Here is a 6,000-nt window from a genome sequence, read left to right as displayed (position 1 = left end):
CAAATACAGTAAGGACATTTGTACCCCCACATTCTCTCAATAATTTCTGAAAAGCATACTAGACTAAAAGAAACAATGAGCATATAAACAATTGAAGCTTGGTATCCTACTGATTTTTTTCTTTTCTTTTGTGTCTTCTACAGGTATCACTGTGACAATTCCAGCTGTCTGAACACCTTCCAAGCCTCACTACATTACTAACACCTCCCTGAGTCATGAAGTAACCAGCTAGGGAAGAGAAAGCAAGTTCTGTGGTCAGTTTGGAGACATACATGTATTAATTAGCTAGGTAGTATATGCTTGTTAGTCAGCAGGCTAAGTAGGTCAGATAGAGTCTGGTTTCACCATGTTGCACTGTGTCAGGATGTTGCAGTGATATTAGTTTCTCTCCTCTATTCGCCATAATTCTTCTGTGATCTTCTATGATTCAGTGCCTTTGGTCTTGGTTGAACCTGACCAGAAGGCGTAAATGTCCCCAGAGAAAAGAAGTGGAAGGCTGAAAAGCTGGCAGATGGATGGTGTAGGTCTACATGCCTCATTTCCTTAGAAAAGCAGGCCAAAGGTATTCCAAATCCACCTCAAACATTAATCTTGCAAACAAAATCTGTTCTGAAGAGGCTGAGTGTAGTCTGTTGTACAGCTGATGGAACATATTGAAGCGTAGGGTGCTTAGGAGGACTGTATACAAATACAAAAAGAGTGAAGGATAGCAGTAACAGCTTGAAAGTCCTAGAGGGAAAAATGTCTCCTTTTTTGTTTTTAAAAATATGCCACCATGAAAGATGTAGTCACCTTTTTACATGGAGAAGATAGAATAGTTAAACAAGTGCTAAAGGAGGGCAAAATGTGCAGATGATCAGGAACAAAATACGTTAACACACAGCTCGCAGAAACAAAACTTCGCTTCAGCAGCTTGCAAGGATCATGCCTTGGATTAAGTGAGTGTTCATCACTTCTTTGCCAACTCACCTGCCAGTTCTTTGTGAACGCAAAAATCTTCTACACTCAACATAACCCTGAGACACACATTGTTATGTCATGTGTACAATTTTCAGACACATTAATGGCAATTAAAAGAGAAAGACACGAAATTTTAAAATTGCCAGAAAACATTGTTATAATCACATACACCCTTATGACAGAGGAGGCTCCATAACATCTTCTTCCTCATCATTACATATGAATACTGATAGGGATCATATACAGGTTTTTAAAAACCAGAATTCTGTTTTTTACATTTTTTATGCTTGCTACACTCTGCAATTCCAGCCTCTTTTACTGTCTGAGCATCAAAAAAATATTAAAGACCAGCTATGAGCAACAAAGACAAAATACTTGTTTTGGAAAGGGTCACTGATAGCACTGTTATGCTCACTGAGGTTTTCAAGGGAAAGCAAGAATTCCATAGAATAATCACTAAATCTCAGTTTACTGCTCTGATTAGTGATAGACACAACAATATTTATCCTACAAGAAGTAGACTGATAAATTACAGTTCTATGTATGGTGCAACGTGAAGAGGTAAAGCCTACAAGAAATCAAGAACTTCACATATTCATTTTAGAAGAAACACAAGACTTAATGTAAAGAAAGCAAGGAAGGAAGTCTCTTAAACTCTTTCTTTCCTAGTAAAATTATTCCTTGCTCCATCATCCCCATTACAGCAGCATTACATGTGAAGAAAAGGCCCTTTATAACTGTATTGCTACCAACATCTTTCTCACATTTTAAGTCAGTGAAGAGCAGGAAATAATTTTTGCACTCAGGAAAATGGTTTAAGGTTTTTAACAGTTGAAGAAACAGTCCTGATATTTTGAATTATTAAAAAATATATATTTTTTTTTTCCTTTTTATCCTTTCCTCTGCTCAACTCCCATCAACCACTGGGCCAAAGTTAACTCATTTTGAGTTTTTCTGGACTCTTCATGCAATCATAGATGATAGCATTCTTCAAGCACTATGCATTTAGTAGCTTAACTGAGATTACTGGAAAATTATCCTATGCATGATCCCATTTATCCCAGTCTATGATTAGTATTGGGATTAAGTACATCCTCTTTTATGGAGAAATGAGGTTCATATGGGCAGAAAAGTTTTATCAGATCCATGCAAATAAGCGTCAGCCATCTGTTTATAAACAGTTATGCCATAAGATAAAATTTCTTATCTTTTCATAGTGACAGTTCCTTATCTAAAATCAGAAGAATATAAAGGAAGAGTTCAATTCTCATGTCAGTAGAAATTTTACATTCCTTAAATAAACAGTCTAAGTGTTATTCTAAATGTCTATCCACAGCACCAGATGATTTCTCTAACCATTAAAGCAGAACTATGATTCTATCCTGAACAGCAGAAGCAGACATAATAACCCTGAGAAGGTTCCCGTCTGATATTTGCACAAATGCTTCTGCAGTGAAGGGGATGTGCCTCATATGACAGATTTAAGGACAACACCATTGCCACAAACAATTTCAAAGATGTCATATTTTAAAACTGTCAAGTCTGATATTTTCTTTCAGAGAGAAAATAATCGTTTGCTCATGCTGGAGGGAAAGAAATTTAAATATGTTAGCAATGAATATTCTGAAAATGAATAGTTTCAAGGCAGTTTGTTAAAACAAAAATCAACAGCCAGTTCTTCATTTCTTTAAAAAAAATGGCTCAAACACTCCTTTGGATTGTAGAGGTATTTCTCTAGAAGTCACTATCTAGAGGAAAGGTTAAATTCAGGTGTCTTAAAAATACAGTGATAAGAAACTGTCAATAGCATGGTAATCTACAGAAGTGCCAGAGTGATACCATTCAGCATGCTGTAATAAGTTGTCTATTTCCAGTCTTATGTGCAGACAGCCATAACATCAGGTAGGGCTTGTTTATGTCTCTTATACAGGGGAGCTAAGCCACACCAAACAGGAGCACATGCTTACAGTGTACTGTTTGCTGTCAGTTTTCACAAGCACTGGGCACCCAACAGATCTGTGTGTCACACCTGTGTGCTTTGAAATGTGGAATTACTGGTGTGCTGTAAAGCATGTCTACCTGCTCGCTGAGTCATGACTTCTTCAGGCAGAGAGGCTGGTTCAGTATGATCACCTGCACCACGCACTATTTAGCAGGGCACAAGGCAAATATACTTGAATATGCTAGTGGGAAAACAACAAAAGAGGGAAACAATATAGTCTCTTTAGTAATTTTCATACTGGCAGGTACAATTTCATGTCACTTTCAATAAACATATAATTAAGGGAACTATAATCAGTTATATATCCACATTTAACGTGTTGATAACTTCCTCACAGTGGATAAAGCGGTGCATGATAAAGACTTTATGGTGACTACCTACCATCTAGGTTTTCAGAAAGTGACCAAACTTCATGAGCCTTTGAAGTAAAAATGTAGTTACTCTTGCAGTGTCTCAGAACTTTTTTGTTATGCCCACTGAAGGTTTTACAAGTCACTTAGCTGAATTATCAGAATTACAATCTCCTATTCAACATGATTAAGAGTCAGTAACATAGAAGCAGAATACTGTAAGGGAGTAGGCTAAAAAGGCTTTTAATAAGACAGAGGCTGCCACAGTTGTTATCATACAAAATCAGTTCTTCAGTTGAAGTCATTTTACATGTAGCAATTGTCTCTGTAAATGCAGAGATAAGCCTCACAGCACCAAGGCTTACGCTGCTCACTTTCTCATCTCTTTATTCAAATTTATCCAGGTACCTTATAAAATAGACACAACAGAAAAATCAGGAATGTGTATAGGCTACCTCTCCAGTGCTTTTAGCTGTGAACTGACCATTTTTCCCTTGCTCTGCTGTCAAGCATTTTGTCTGCCTGCTCTTTCCTGGCTGTTCCTTCCTTACGGACACCAACTCCTCACTGACAGTTGGTTTGTTCCTCTTCTAGAACAGAGACGGGCAAAACAGGAACCATTTGTGAAAAACAGGGCTGAATACACTGGAAATAAAAAAAGGCAAAACAAGAACAGAACACACAATCTCTGAGGAAAATAAACTCCAGTGAAGTTTGCTGGAAGAGTGTTGCTAAAAGAGATAACTCTTAAATTTGGAAAATCAATTTCCAAAGAAACTTGCAAAGCCACTTTATACCAAATTCTCCAAAATGATTACTTGCAATGTAATTATTAACTAATGAACAATAAGAAACTTCTTTAAGAAACAGAGCACATGCTGTATGATGCAATTCATTATCATTTTTCGCACCTATAGTGCACAATGTCATCTCAAAACATAGACTGATGAAAGATATAAGTAATGCAGAGGAAACAGTCTTAGAACACCCAACATTATTTTGTTTGCATTTTGTTTTTATTATGCATGTCTCAATGGGGAATTGGAGATACCTGGCTACTTAAAAACAGGTGTTTCTATTTGCAAATATCTAAAAGGCATCCACTAAGCTTATGCTCTGGTAACTGCTAGTGATAAATTACATTAACTTCCTAGCTTCCAGCAGCTGTCCTGAGAAATTTGCTGCCATAGGACTGCACTTTTAGAAATCCACATTTATAAAGTATCTGCACATTCCTGGAGCAAATCAAGTTAGCTATGCAAATGGCTCACTAAAACCTCTGGCATTTTCTTGGAGAGAGCCCTACATAGCTACACATGAGCCCTAAAGATGGTCATGTTCCATTTGTTGAATTCATCAGTCACTGAACTTTGCAGTTTCCAGAAACAGGTTTATTTTTTGAAACAGTTTCCTGATATTTCACCAGCTCTAATCAGGGCTTTGTTAACAACTGGGAAAACTTTGGCATCATAACCAGTTTTAAGATTTCTGCTGTTATCGCTCAATCAGTAACTGAGTGTAAATAGCTGATTTTATGATCTTAGGAATCACATACAAAATACATAAGCAAATAAATAAGAACTAACAGTACATGCAGATAATCACACCTCTGTGTTTTAACTACCTTTAACATATAAAGTTGCCATAAATGCTACTATAGGTGAGTTTAGCATTTTACTGGTTAGAATGTCACAATAAAAAGCTTTGGATGATGGACAAACATCAAAACAGTAAGCCATAAAGAACACCTGCACATGATTTCAGTGGCTTTACAGATCTGTAAAATATGTGCAGAAATCTTAAGTTTGAAATGAAGCTGTAAAATAGAAATGTCACATATGTGTCTACTTATTTTATCTTAAATATTTATATTGAGGCATCACAGTCAAACTATCCTCCCACCTACCCAAACACAATCAGAAAACAGTATGACCGTTTGCCTTACTACACTAAGAAGCTTACTACACGTTCTGTAAACATGTGAACACCACAAAATCAAAATTCCTCAAAAAATGCAATTAAAATTTGGACTTTCTTTCAAAAATACTCAATGAGGAGTTTTCCTCTTCCTCTTTTGCGAGTTAAGAAACTTGTCGTTGGAGAGCTTATTAAGGAAAATTGAAACTGGATTCAGTCTTCCTGAAGAAAACATGCTCAGCTTTTTGTCTGCAAAGAGGCAAGCTATCTATTCCAGTGCAGCAGGGTGAAATATATATCATTTAATTCAAAATTATAATCAATTTTGTGGAACTTTCTTTGCCTCAATAATCTTCCAAGATGTAACAAAAAATAGAATACTCTGAATCAGGAAGACAATGAAACACAGGACATAAATGAGACAGAAATCCTCCTTTCCCTTAAATTTACAATTTTCTGTACATTATTTGATGACCATATTGCTCATACCATGTTTTTGCAGAAGAAGCAGAAGGATAAATCTTCCTTTACCACTCCCTGAGTCAACACTGCAAATTTTAGACTACAGCATACCAACAGAACAAGTGATAACCTTCTTACTCCAACATCCACCTTCACAAATTCAAGCCACTAAAAGGGAGGAAAATAAGAAATTACCTTCAGAACAGAACTCAGTTATAGCCATAGCAATAGAAATAATAATTCCCTATATGAATCTTCAGAGAGGCAATATTTAAAGATAAATCCTGAAGTTTCATGCTATTTCATACT

This window comes from Phasianus colchicus, chromosome 3 (genome assembly GCF_987193195.1).
Source record: "Phasianus colchicus chromosome 3, bPhaCol1.hap1.1, whole genome shotgun sequence".
NCBI classification, from domain to species: Eukaryota; Metazoa; Chordata; class Aves; order Galliformes; family Phasianidae; genus Phasianus; species Phasianus colchicus.
This window is presented reverse-complemented; position numbering follows the sequence as displayed.